Raw genomic sequence first — 14,355 nt, forward strand, 5'->3', positions numbered from 1 at the left:
AGTTTTCTCAGAGAGGAAGGGGTTTAGTGCCCTGATAGTTTTATCAGAGATTATTTTCCGATGTTTTAACTCATGAAATTCTTTAGGAAAGGCCTGTGATTGTATGTACTTAACAATCACAGTGGTGGAGGAGCTTATTTCACAAACTTGCAGTGGTCCTAATTCTAAAGGTGAATTAGTATGTCTTTTTCTTAGATTTGAGAGAAAACGAACAACATATGCCAGAGTTCTCTGAATTTTTGAAAATGACGAACATTTATTAAAAAGGGTTTCAAGCGTATTATTCACTTGAGATATGTCAGAGGTTGTGCTTAAAGTAACCTGAGTGTGTCTGAGTTCCAGTAAATCTCCCGTCCATTCTTTTATCCTGAATTGAGAGTAGTCTATTACACTGCAAACTAAAAAGGGGGGACCTTCGGTCCACAATTTTTTTAAAATTGACTGAGTGATATCTGAGGCTCTAGAGGGCAAATCTGCTACGTTTAAAGAGGAACTTACATGATGAAATAAAAAGGATTTACTTAATTCTTTGATTTGACTGACACGATGAAGTACAAATGGATTCCATGTAAATTTAGTTGTTAAAATCCATGTTAAAGCGATGAGGCTCTCTGAAAATATGTGAACTTCAGATATTGTGACGTTTTTTGAAAGAACCTCAAGTACCTTTCTAGTAAGAGTGACACCTAATAAGATACCAGACAATTCTAACCGAGGAATAGTTAGTTTATTTTTTAGTGGAGCTATTCTAGTTTTCGATGCTATGAGGCGTGACGTGACTGTGTTGTCACTATACACGACTCGAAGATAGACACAAGCAGCATAAATGTCCTGAGAGGCATCGGTGAAACAATGTAATTGCATATCCGATTTAGGCAGTGGAAGTGTCAGGCATCTGGGAAATGTAATTATTTTAGATATTGATTGGAATGTATCCAATAATGATTTCCAATCCGGGATCAATAGGTCATCCAGTATATCACTGTACCAGTCTAAGGGCAATGACCAGATAAGTTGTAAGAAAGATTTAGAGTGTACTCTAAAAGATAAGAGTTTTCCTAAGGAGTTATACATTCGAGAAACATAGGTACATAATTTTCTTTTTGTTAAGGGAGGCGCCTCTTCACAAATAGGCAACTTAAAAGAAAAATCGTCTTTATAAGGTGACCTGTTAATACCTAGGACCTTAGAGAAGCTACTAAGTCAAGATTAACTTCTGAAGTGAAGATCATATTATGCTCATTTGAAAAGGCACGAGAATTTAAATATATTTTATAGAGTTGGAAACCGTGAATGTTCAGAAGCGAGCGTAGTTGAGAATAAAGTATGTGTAACCTTTCCAAGTTATTGGCGCTGGTCACGATATTGTCGATATTTGCATAATTTTTTATAGTATGAGAGGCTACTGAGTGTGTGGTTTGGTTAACAAAAGTTTGAACCTGAGGGATAGTAAACAACGGAGTAGGGCACGTTACATTAACGTTCACCATATCAGGAGGTGGCAATGCAGACTGGGCCTCCAGTAACAAAATATTGTTGGGCACTGCAGGAGCTGTTGTTACTTGGCCCTCTACGAATGGTAGGGCCACGGTAACAGAAGAAAAGGCAGGTTCTACTGAATCTAATGAATTAGATTGTGAGGTGGTATAAGTAAGAACAGTTTGTATTGAGAGAAATTTGATGACATCCGTGTCAATACGAGGCTGTGAGAGGAGTATTTGATTTTCGTGTGTTAGTGGAGGAACAATGGATTTATTCCGAGAAGGGATAATTTTCAAAAAATTGACATGTACAGCACCTTCACAAGGTGTTGCAATTAATAGTAAATCAATAGATTTTTGTGTAGGAATTTTATTGAAATGTAAGAAAGTGGGAGTGAATATATTCTGAGCTTGAATAGAGAGTTTATTAACCTGTCGTATATTTAGAGCATTTAAAGTTTCATGTTGAGAGATATCTTGAATTTGTATACGAGTTTGGGGAGGTATATTTGCCAATTCCGCTTGCACACCGCAAGAAGGCGGTACTTGAGTTAAGTTTTCAATAACCAATGGAGACAAATTGACAGTTTTTAGAATAGGAGCAGAGACTAAAACATTTTGTGTATGTAAAACTTGACTTGAAACCAAGGTATTGGATTCTTGTAATATTTGTGGGGGAGAAATGTTAAGAAGCACGGGAGATGCAGATATTACAGTTTCAGTAATCAGATTTTGTTCTGGAGTAGTTTGAAAAGTGACTGTTTGTGCTGGTAACACATTTTTTAAGAGAGGCTGGCCAATTACATCTTGAGTATTAATGTTATTAGAAGTGTTTTTATAAGTCGGCTTTTGAAGCTCTTGCGTCTGAGCTTGAACAATTGCAGAACTAAACGAAGTACTTATAGTTATTTCTTTCATCTGTTTGAACTGATTGGGGAGGGAGTCAGAGTAAAATGTATTTTTAACTTCTTTTTGGCCATTTATATTCAAATCAGTACTTTTAACAATGTGTTTACTGGAAGTATTCGCCTTAAATTTTGTATCAAATTTAAAAGCCTGTTTAGCTTCCAGTTTTTCTTCTAAGAAACATAAAGCATCCATATATTTTTCATAAGTAATATCTACTTCCTCACTTTCGAGAATAGTTTCGTCGTCAGCCAGGTTTTCCAAAGCATCCAAATACGATTTATAAGCTGCCCTAAGCTGAGTAATATATTCCCTAATTCTACAATTAGAGAGGCCTTGTTCATTTGAACTAACAACGTTCGCAATTCTGGCGATATTTCTTTGTGAAACGTGCATTGCATAAAAATATTCTGCAATTTCTGCCATTTTGAATTGGAGTATATTATAGTATATAGAGTGTAATAAGAGTGTACAAGTCAGAGATGAATGAGAAAGAGAATAAAACCTAGCGACTCTTGGAAAGAGTACAAAGAGCAGAGAGAAAAATATGTATATATAAGAGTGTAATCAGATTATCAACTTCTTGTTTCTTTTTTGTGTGAAAATTATATTTGGTGTCGTGAATTTAATTTAAATTAACACTGAGATAATTTTAATTGATTTAATAAAGCAATTAATATGCAAATACTTTCTAAGAGCAGAGATTATTGTAAAAATTTAGTTTGTGTCATCAAGCGATTTAAATAAAGCGATTATTATGCTAGGGATTAATGACAATAACAGCGGAGAATTCTTGTAAAAATTTATTATTCAGAACAATAGGACAAAATCCCAAATTATTTACCTAGATATGTACCTATGGCGAAACGTGTCAGAGAACAATACAATTAGTTGGGATTATAATGAGTATCTTTGGTTGACAAAAGGGCTGGAATTTTTACTACGTCACAGGTATCTATCAATGGGTATTTTTACCTGACTTTCTAACGTCCTTTAACAATAGAATCATAAAATTGGAATTTACACAGATAAGAATTATTAAACAACGATCTATCAATATATCGATTTATCAATACATACGTATGTACATATATATCAAAGAACATATACACATATATAGAAATACATAATTTCGAAGGACCAAATCTAATGAGATTTACAGCAGAGATAAGATTTATCTGAACCTAATTGGATCAAAATATGTTCAATTGAGCATGAGATAAAACAGAGAGAGTGAGGATTTACATATGACTCAAAAGTGTACCAAACTATGTAGAATCAAGATGTGAGACAGAGAGATAGAGAGTGAGAGAGAAATTATGATATTATGATTTAAATCCGACTCGAATAGACCACAATATGTACAAAAAGGGTGTACATATGTGAAATTATGAATATAATTTCAGTTGATGAGGACTGTATTACATAGGGCTGGTTCAAATAAATTAGGATATGTGGTAAAAGGTTATACAGATTATAGCAAATAAAAAGTTTATACAAAGTCTTACCAATTCTTCTGCTGCACATACAAACACTCGCGGTATTTAAAGGCTTTCAGTCGCGGTTGTTCTTCATACGGGGAAACTGTCCGGTTACCGGTTTCTGAAGACGTGTTTCGCGGTACTAACACTTAGATCACACGAGATATAGCACATTTGCGTCTGTACACGATTTAAAATAGTACTTGCGGTATTTTTCGCGTAACTATAAGCGAGAGAGATAATTAGAGTAGAGAAAAAGCGTGGTAAGTCTGTACCAAGCGATAGGTAGCGATAGAGAGATAATACGTCTGCCTAGTAGGACTCAGCAGACGAAAGAGAGGACGACTGTCTCTAGCAACAGTCAGCAGTCAAGAGAGAGTGTCTGTTATCATCGAGAGACAACAGGGAAGAGAGTGTGACTTTCTTTGCTATCTTACAACTGTCTGTATTTCTAATGGAGTGGGGTTAAAATGTGAGTAGGAAGGGTTGGAGAACGGGAAATAATTGTAAAATTGTGGTAGAATGGTAGCTAGTAATACAGCGAAAAAATGACATGATTTTTCGCATGTGAAAAAATTGAACACTACTAATTCTACGAAAGTCACGGGTCCTGACCGTTTCGACCTTTTATAACGAGAGTTGTGCGCGAATCGCAACATAAAAGCCAAAATTCTTTGGATCGAGGTAAAAGACAATTTATTTTTCAGCAAACAAGACAAAAAAAATGTTCCTCACGAGTGGAAACAAATACTAAAGCTTTCTTTATCTCTTCCAAAGAGGATGTTTCCTGCAATGAGGGAGGAACCTCTGGAAAAATGAATGGAATATTATACAAAAACGAATGACCCGTTAACCAGTCTAATTTTGATAGAAAAGCGGCCGGTAGCATGCCTCGCGAAGGCGCATCGGCTAAGAATAATTTTGACTATGGGACTGGATATACGAAATGCGATTTGCGACGAAAGTTTTGAATCGCGATGGGGAACTTTTAATCCAGTGCAATACGATTTGAGAATCTAACCAAGCATACACATTTTGAAATATATGCTTCCACGACTCTAACACAAACAACATAAGTTTTACCAAATGAACAGCAGCTAACAATTCTAATCGAGGTATAGTAATCTGTTTTATAGGAGCTACTTTCGATTTGGCACACAATAAATTAACTTGAACTAGGTTACTAGTATCAATACTACGAATATGAACGACATAAGCATATCCCTTTTCACAAGCATCGACAAATCCATGAAGCTCTAAGATGGGACATGAGGAAATATTCAAAAAACGAGGAATTTTGAACTGTGAAATAAGAGATAATTCACTCTTATATTGCTCCCATACATGAATTATTTCCGAAGGAGGGCGATCATCCCATTTAAGACTGGTTGCCCAAAGTTGTTGGATTAAATGTTTAATAAAAAGGTCATAGGTGTTAAGTAACCACAAGGATCATAAATTCGGACAAAAACGATGTTTTGGTACAAGGGACGTCTTGCAATTTGACTGAAAATTGAAAGACGTCGGACTGTGCAATCCACTTCAACCAAGGATTTTTAATGAAGGACGATTTGCTTCTGGATCAAAATTAATGGAATGAGGATTAATATGGGATTCAGGAAATTGCGACAACAATTTGGGTTCATTCGAACACCATTTCCGTAACTCAAAGCGACTAATTCTTCAACTAAAGTTTGTGCTTCTTCGAGAGTCGAAGCACCAAAAACAAATCATCAATATACGAAGCATGACGAATAAGCGAGACGGCTTTGGGAAAACGAAAGCCTTCGTCTAATGCTAATTGTTGGAGAGTTCTTAAAGCGAGATACAGCGAAGATACTATTCCAAAAGTAACGATTAATAAACGATATTCCTGAATTTCCTCAAGGTTAGAAAATCTCCATAACACGCGTTGATAATCCGTGTGTTCAGGAGCGACTAAAATATTGCGATACATTTGACGAATGTCCGCGCACAGCGAAAACGATTAAGTCTAAAATTCAATAAAAGCGAGACTGTGTTTTGTTCTAACTTAGGACCGACCAGTAAATAGTCGTTCAAAGATTTGTCAAGACTGGGACTTTTCTGAGACGCATTATACACAACTCGAATTTTATTTGAAACACTATCTGGTTTCACAACGCAATGATGTGGAATATAATACTTTCCCCTTTTCTTTTCGGCATTAGGGACTAACTGCATATGACCTACATCAAGATACTCCTGCATATGAAAAGAATATTCTTTTTTCAAACTTTTGTGACGAGATAAGCGCCGTTCTAATGATAGCAGTCTATTTAAAGCAATATCATAGCTATCTTGCAGACAAGGTGGCGATTCACGAAAAGGCAAAGACACAACATATTTACCCGAGACGTCCCGATTATGCGTCTCCCGATAAATGTTCTCGCACAGAGCGTCTTCTGGTTCTGAAACTGGCTTTTCCGGTATGTTTTCCAGTTCCCAAAATTTCGATAACGAAGAATCTAATGGGTCTTCAATATTTGAAAGACAAACAAGCGAAGTCGACGAAAGGTTAGGTGTGCTAGTAGGTCCTAACAAAATATAACCAAAACCGGTATTTAGGGCATCTGGTTGTCCCGCTTTACCTTCAATTTTACCTTCTAACAACACCTTCGAAAATATGCTACAACCAATTAACAAATCAATAGATTAACTACAGTTAAATTCGGGATCGGCTAACTTCAAATTTTTAATATAATTCCACGTCGATATGTCAATTTTGGTACTAGGCAAATCCGAGCAAACCCGATCTGTAATAATAGCCTCCAAGTGAAACACCGGTGACTCCTGATGTCGAGGTTAAATCAGTGGCGGCTGGTGTGGTAAAATTTTGGGTAGGCCAAGCCAGCAAATTACATATAGCTATGTGTAATCAGTGACGGATCCACAGGGAGGGGTCATGACCCCCCCCTAACCCCTAACTAACTAATTTTTTAATGATTTCTCTGTTTATTTTAACTTCTGCGTTGTATCTAATTTTTGCGATTTTTGATTTTTCATCTAGCAAATCCCGAACAGAAAATGCCCTCTTCTGTACATCCTTAAAGGACAGAAAATTACTTAAATGTTCCTTGCAACTGGAATGTTTTTTAAGGAGGCAGACATATTTTTTAAATCAAAGTATCCTTCACAATTCCATACACATTTCTTATTAGAAAATAATAAACACGGCCAACAATATAGTCTGTTTTTCGTAATACTTCCAGACAACCATTTGCAGACATCATACCAAGAGAAATTAAAAGTACGCACCTTTTTCCCATTTTTTTGGTCCATGCGCAATGTTGGAGTAGGCCTTTCATTCATAATAATTTTTTTTTCTATCAATTACAGTCATTTTTAGAAATCACGCAAATGTGATTTTTTTCTTCGAATTTTTTTAAATTTATTTAGGCAACCGTGCACTTGTTTGCAATTGTGTTGTTTGTTTAAAAATATGTTACAATTATATATTATGTTGCATATTTTTTTATCATAATTTAAAAGAAAATTTATATTACAATTTGATAATTACGTTACAAGTGACAACGATGGTCGCCGTAGGCCCGATCGTCTGGTGCCTAAACAGCAAGCATAAACACGACAATAATAATCGCTGTCCGGCAAGCTGCTTAACTTCAAACGCTTTTTGTACGGGGATCTTATGTGAGCTGGGTCGGCCAGTTCCGATCGGGCCTATTAATGATATTTAAAATGCCTAATACGATTCGATGCTTTCTGTGGTAATATAATAACATAGTTGTTTTAACTGACGCTAATGTATTGAGTGATTTTTGAATATATGTTTTTCAATTTTGAAGCTCTTAAAATTATTGGGTAGGCCCGGCCTATCTTGCCTACCCCCAAAAGCCGCCACTGGGTTAAATAGAAAAACTTATTTGACCTTGATTCAGTTTCGTTTGCATCGAATTGAGTCCGTTAACTTCAAATGAACAAGGAGTTTTAGGCCTGTCTAGTCTACTGGCAGCTTTTCGACTAATGAACGAACTCATTGAACCCGAATCTAGAAGACATCTCAAGGGCTGTTTACACCCCTTACTATCAATCGCGTGAACTAAAACGGTACCGAGCAAGATTTCCTTTTTTGTTTCGTTTTTCTTCACTACAAAACTAGCAGCACAATGTGATATTTCAGGCGAATTTTGTTCGACTTCCGATGCCTCTAGGTTATTAGTATTTTCTGTGGACGACTGACTATTGGAACGATTTCTATCGAAGTGCAACAAACTGTTATGAAGGTGACTATTACATTTACAGGCCTTTGGACACGACTTGACAAAATGATTAAGCCTGATTAAGACACCTAAAACACGAGGAAGATTCTTTACAAAATTGGTATCTTTCTTCTGGAGATTTTTTCAAAAACAACGAGCACTGGTTTAGAAAATGACTTTTTTTACATACAAGGCACAGCATATTGACGACGAATTTGTAACAAAGGATGAATTACGATTATGCCTCATTAAAATATTTATAATTACACTTTGGCTCTGTATAAGTTAGAGCTCGTGACGACGATTTCTTAGATTCACTTAAGCTACTATTCAAATTATCGTAAGCAATGTACTGAGTTTCAATAAACTCTACCAATTTTTGAAATGACGGAATTTTATTCGATTTATTTTCTAACTCAAATAACTTTACTGAATCCGCGTCTAGTTTGGACAAAAGTAAATTAAACATAATAAAGTCCCAATGTTCTGTCGGAAAACCTAATGTTTTCAACGCGGCTAAATTTTCTAAAAACTTGTCTACTAATTTACCCAGATTTTTCGAATTAACTACTGATATTTTCTGTACGCCCATGATCGCATCCCAATACGCGGTCGCACAACGACGAACATTTGTGTACCGTTTAACAATTAAATCGTAAGCAATTTGATAATTATCGCTATTTATTACGAATCAAACTAAGTGGAGTCCCTTCTAAACATCCTTTCAAATACTTAAACTTTTCTACGTCTGCTAGTCCTGCGTTATTATGTACAACCGAATTAAATAAGTCTAAAAATTAACTAAACTCCTTAAAATCACCCTTAAATTTAGGCAGCTCTATTTTAGGCAAGCGAATATTAGATTGTGGAATTACTACCGATCTAAACTGTTCTCGAGTTTCAAATTGTGGCTCAAATAATTCCGCACTAAATAGTTGTATTTTATAAAATTGTTCCAAAAATAATTCCCGAACATTTTCTTCAACCCTCGTATCCGCGTCTGGTACATAAAGAATATTACTAATGATATTAGTGTGATGTTCTAAGAATTCTTTACGAATTGAATCTAATTCTTCTACTAAGGTCGGATAGAAACATCACCTAAAGCTTTAAAACCTAAATCGAAAATTACCTGAATATCATTTAAAGTTGTTTTTCTTAAAAATTTGAGTTTCTTATTCTTTTCTTCAAGTTTTTCCATTTTAAATTTCTAACAAATTCCAATAATATTATACAAACGAAAATGTACAAGAATGTGGTCTAAAACCCCAAAATTACCGATTTGAAATTTGATACTTTATTAAAACGACTATAAGGTTATAATTTATTCTCGAGCCTCGAATTTAATAGCTTTCGACAAGAGACGCAACTTAATCAACCCGGTTTCTTAGGATAAGAACCCTCAAAACGATAAAAAATACAACATTAGACGAAACCGGCGAATGAGTTCAAATCCGGCTCGAAGGACCAATGTGGAGATTCAACAAATAATGTACTATTAAGAATTAATAATAATTAAATTAACAGGAACTATTCCTTCGATAGCTCTGGCAAGATAAATGAACTTTAACTCATAGGTGCAAATAATTATCAAAATTTAAATGGTTGCAATAAACAATCAAAAAACATTTAAAGGTTGAGGTAAAACTAGATGAAGAACTCACCGCTAATTACCATGATTTGCACTACGTTGCGAAACAACGAACAAAACGAATTTAATATGAATGCGTCGATCACTAGCGGGTTGCGTCTTTTCTTCTCAACGACTTACGCTCTTGTGTCTTTAACGAGATGTATTCCCGAGCCTCAGTGGTACTATGGGATATAGGAATACAGGGAGGACAAATGTATTGATTAGTTCACACAACCATATTTGAAGTTAAACAGTGGAGGTCTAGCAAAGCCATTCGTGCATTGAACGTGATGCAGTGAGGAGCTGGATATTTTTACACTATTGCATTATTTCTTTTACTCGCGGTATTTAAATTTAATTTTGTTGTGATTTTACGTTTTGTATTTGTGTATTTTGTTTTACCCATTTTCTGCAAAAGATCTTTCAGAACTCTGTTAAAATTAAAAACTGTAAAGGTAAGGAAATACTTGTGATATAAAAAAGTAGATATACCTAAATTAGTGTTATTTAATATTTTAACATGGAGTTTAAGAGCAAATTACCCGGACGGGCTGTTAATTGTCAAAGTCGGGAAATAATTGCTAGTGTTAGCCTTTATCAAAAAGGAAGTTAAAGAAGGTGTTACCATACCTCATCATTGCATAAAAAAGCGTGTGGCAGCAGCCACAGGTGTTTCCGAAAGTACAATTTATATAGTCTCAGTTGAACAAACGAAATTTGAACAAGGTATGTCTTATAGAAAGTGGTAAAAAATAACTTTATTTAACCCCTAACTTTAAATACATTTTTAAGTTTTGAAATATCACATTTTTCATAACTGACGTTTTATTACATCACTAGTGATCTAATTAAATTTTACGTAACTACCTAGTCCAGTAGTCAGAGGTTTGGTCTCTAAAAATCATACGAACAAGCTGAATTTTGCTGAGAACGTCAATTTTGGGACAAAAAAAAAAGATACAAAAAATCAAGAATGTATTACTTGTAAGAGTCCATTTCAAATAGGTAAAAGAAATAAAATTAGACTCACTCACAATAAATTTAATTTTACTATCAAACGACCGGTTTCGCTTTCTACACTTTGCAAAGCATCTTCAGGTCTAACGGTACAAAGTAAATTAAATGCTGAAATTATAAAAAGCCTATATTAGGATGCTCTCTTATAAAGGTAAAGATCAAAAAAGGTTATAGTAATTATGCCAATATGACCTGTCTGTGTTAATTAATATTATTTGGGCCTGGTCTGAAATTAGATAAAAAGTTTCTTGGGCCCTATGAAGTTAGAAATGATAGATACGATGTTATTAAGGTAGGGGTTCATAATGGTCCAAACAATACGTCTACTTGCGCCGAGTATATGAAGCCGTGGATCGATGAAGAATCGGAAGAATTCGAGACGTATTCTTGTCAGGAGGGCCGAGTGTAGATATTTTACAATTTATTAAAATATTAATGAATGTTTTATACGTGCAGATATCCGTACCCCACATATTCGCTCATAACGTTCATACCATGACGACTCTCGACAGTCGAATTATATCACCAGCAGCCGTAAGACGTAAAGTATTATTACGACGAAGACTTGTAGATTTTAAGAAGATATAAAAAATCTAGACCTACAATATATATATATATATATATATATATATATATATATATATATATATATATATATATATATATATATATATATATATATATATATATAGGTGCTCATATTTACAGATGGGAATTTGCTAAATGAATGTACTTTACAAGCTTTTAAATAGGCATCCGCCCACTGCTTCGACTCGGCTAAGATATGATCGGTTGGCTTAGGCCGGCAACAGGCAACACCGGCAATTAAATTGCCGATAGCTGACACTCTGTATCGAGAATTTGAGTGTATAATTTAGTATTTAGTTTCTTTCAGTGGTGTGCCCAATCTCTCAATTATGTTTGACGAATTATTAATTGAAACTGTGTGTAAATCTGGAAACAAATCGTAAAATTCTCCGTATGTTTCCCTTTTTAGATTTATTTCATAAACCCAGAACCTCGGTTTTCTTTTTTCTATTTTATTACATACGAACGCTACGATGACATCTTCTTCAGAATTCATTTTTAAAGACGGATATATATATATATATATATATATATATATATATATATATATATATATACATAAACATAAATATATATATATATATATATATATATATATATATATATATATATATATATATATATATATATATATATATATATATACATCCCGCTATCGTTTTAAGCTCTTTTCACGTTGCAGTAATTTAGCAGGCTTGGCACCGTTGTCGATTTTTCAATTATCCGATTTTTTTATAAATTAAATTTTTTTACATCAAACCATCATTTTAACATTGGGAGGTAAAATTACTGTATTTGGTATCATTTTAAAGCCAATAGATGTTGCCAGTGTTAATACTTAAATAATATTTGAAAACATAAAAATATCGATCGGTTTTTGGGTCAAGCTCAAATGAAGACATTGAAACTACCTGCCGGCCGGTTGGGGTCAACCAACAAGTTTTTTTATATCAATGTTGTGTTGAGTTGTGTTGGGGAATATTTTACATATTTGAATTTCCAAGCTGTTTAATCGAAGCTATCAGTGAATAGTTTAAGATAAATATTAGGTTTTTATGGGATTAGGTCAAAAATATTGGTTGTGATTGGGATTAGAATCACATTTTTAATTATTTAATGTTTAACATTCTGATTTCCATTCAGGAAATCGTTCTCAAAAAACGTTTTTTGTACAAAATGTGTATACACATTTTTACATAATTTGTACAATAAACAAGGTTAAATATTGGAAATCGTATCGTTAAATATTAGTTAATTAAAAATGTAATTATATTTGATGTAATGTAATAATATTTGACTTTGACCATGCCATAAGAAAGTAGTTCACGAACCTCGCTAAATAGTTTAAAAAAATCTTATACAGAAATTTAAATTCTAAATAGTATGAGAGATAGCCGACGAAAAATTCGTAAAGACGTACAGTTGATTTTGCTTTTTTTTTAAACAATCATAAATGGCAAAAAAATTTTTGCTTATAAAACGTTTTGTATACATTCTAAAGAAAAATAATTTAAATAAAAGTTGTAGACCATAAAAAGTTTTCTATGTAGAGAAATACCAAATTTAAATACATAAATAATTGAGATAATTCCAAAAAACCATAAACTCTAAGATATTATGTTTGTAGTAATTTATAAATGTTAATAACTTTGTTTTTTGACTAACGACAGGTAATATAGCTACTTGAAATCATGGCAATTGATGAGTTATTAAAGTGTGCTAAATATCAAGCAGATCAAAAAATATTTTACAATTTATTCAATTTGTTTATCACAGAAAGCGATTATTTAAACAACTGTACTTGTCCAAACTCGTATAACTCTACAAGTATTTTGTAACTTGCAATCGATTCTTTGCGCTTTAAGTTTTAGGGTATATTAAAAAAACTTTTAACATATTATTAAATTTTTTTACTTTTTAGTTTTTAGACCACTTAACGTTTTTTTAGTTCCTTTGACAAGTGAGGATTCGGTTATTTTTTCATATGGGCTATGAACAATTGTGTAGTCAAGTCAACACTATTGTAGAAGTTACCCATACTTTTTCAGTAGTCATGCAGACGGTTCATCTTAATTGTTCCCATATGGAACATAAGCCCGAGAAAAGTCTTAAATTCTGTTTGTGTTGTCTCTTTCCAAAACGCAATCCTCGATTTTTCTGAACGACTTTGTGCAAGTATTTCGTCAGAGTCACTTCCACAATTCATTTAATCTACATCGTCCTCGCCAGATGCTTCTAACAATGATTGTAATTCAGCAGTGGTCAATCAACGTTTATCTTCACATCTAGCTTTTTTAGATGTCGAAGGCATATTATTTACATCCATTTCTTTATAAATACTATAACTCACTTTTACGGAGGTAATTAACAATAAAAACGTTCTACTGGAAACTATCAACTTACGACTTCCAATACTATAAGACCACTTGAGGCACAATACGTTTTTACTCAATAATAGTTCCTGTATAAGTATAATTGTTTTTTAATGTGCTTCATTGAAGCACACTAGATATATTTCAGTTTTGCAATCACATTCTTCAGAGTATGTTTTACCTTTTTTAACTTTTCTATCGGCCTTTCTACTAGTCAGGTTTCTTCTTAAAACTTTGTAACATCTTGTACACTTTCTTCTCTTTGTATTATCTACATCGCTTTGCCTTAAATGGTATTTTTGGGTGTAACTGGTCGTGAGGGTTACAACATTTCTTTATTTGTAAATGCCTTCGCGAATTCCAGTCTGAACTCAAGGATAGGTTGTCGCTTTTTTTACGTTTTCTATTATTTGCCAACTAAGCATTGACTACTGCGGTATTAAATATTATTTCCATTGCCACTTTCCGGTACCACTTCAGCATTTTGCAGGCTTTGGTAAGAAGCCACTTGATCACTAAAATCAACACTCTTTTTCACCAAGTTATAATCGAGAATAGTTTGTGGTTTTAGTACTTGTGTATAATTTTTCTCTTCATTTGATTAAACCCAGATACAACTATTATGTTTAAATGTTGCAA

Source organism: Diabrotica undecimpunctata, chromosome 6 (genome assembly GCF_040954645.1).
Source record: "Diabrotica undecimpunctata isolate CICGRU chromosome 6, icDiaUnde3, whole genome shotgun sequence".
NCBI classification, from domain to species: domain Eukaryota; kingdom Metazoa; phylum Arthropoda; class Insecta; order Coleoptera; family Chrysomelidae; genus Diabrotica; species Diabrotica undecimpunctata.